The sequence below is a fragment of the Anopheles darlingi genome, chromosome 2 (assembly GCF_943734745.1).
Source record: "Anopheles darlingi chromosome 2, idAnoDarlMG_H_01, whole genome shotgun sequence".
Lineage (NCBI taxonomy): Eukaryota > Metazoa > Arthropoda > Insecta > Diptera > Culicidae > Anopheles > Anopheles darlingi.
This window is the reverse complement of record NC_064874.1, coordinates 10,282,972-10,284,271: the sequence shown is the minus strand read 5'-3', so window position 1 is coordinate 10,284,271 and position 1,300 is coordinate 10,282,972.

Here is a 1,300-nt window from a genome sequence, read left to right as displayed (position 1 = left end):
CTTCAACTGCTGTATCGCAGAATAGTAGATTTAGCTCTTCTATTTGTATCTAGGTTTTTATCTACTTTACAAGTAAAAACCTACGTGGTTTTGCCTAAAATTTCGATTCTGCTTGCTTGCTATTTTACTTTATACTTTGCAAATACGATTCTCTAAAAAAAAAACCAGAACACTGTTTCACAATGATTTATCACTTGGTACACCAATAATTGAAAAGCAACTTCTCTTTTTTTTATCGATTTTCGCTTCTTCCGTTTTCCTATTTGCACTAGATCATTTTCATTGCGACACACAGGAAACACCACTTTTTGCAGAACGGTTTACAATCAGCTATTGCTCAATCGTTTCATTGGTTTTTCGGTTTCACTTAGCGGACCTCTGGACCTGGGGAAACAATTGTCCAACCATTATTATGTGTGTGTGAAGTCGAAAATGACTAAAAACACACTAAAAAGAGCTGCCAAAAGCGCTTTTGCTAACAAAACAACAAAACACACACACGCACGGACACAAGCACACAATGCAGTTGAGCAAGAGGGCACTGGCCAACCACCTGACTAGCGACAGGTGGAGAAACCAATGATGAGTCCATCGGAGAATTAGTCCGTTCTTGCTGGCCTCCCTACCCGAGCCCTTGTTTGTGCGTTGAACTTTGTTGAGCTGTTTCTGCCGACGAATGTAGCACCCGAAAAAAAAATGGGGCTTTTCGCGCTGGAAAACCTTTCCACTCAGCACAACAATAGTGCACACACGATGCGCCCTACAAGTAGCTGTGTGGCTGTGTACACGGCAGCAGTCTAGCAGTCTAGGTCAGCGTGAGACTTGAGACGCCAAAAAAATACTGTCGCGGGTTTTCTGCTGACGATCAGTACTTTTTAGAACGTAAATGAAGTGCGTTCGTCCAGTAGTACCAGACCCAGAGCAACCAGCTCAAGTGAAATGAAATTGTCGATCGCACTCGATACTAAGAACAACGTGCTTCCCAAAAAGATTACAGAAGTGAATCCTTGTCCCAAATAACGCACAACACTTTATCTCAACTGTATCTCACTACCAAGGCTCGGAACTAAAGACATCTGCAACGAGTTAACAGCTGAGACACGGAAGTATCGACCGCAACAAGCACTAATCACTGGCACACCTGCGACCACTGCCTAAGGAACGCATAAACATGCCACCAACCCTCTCCTAACAAAGATTGCGCAAGGGTTGTTCTAAAAAACACTAACTGCAGCTGCGTCCGTCCGTCCGTGTGTGTGTGTCCATACTAAACCATATCCGCATCGCACAGTTGCGCATC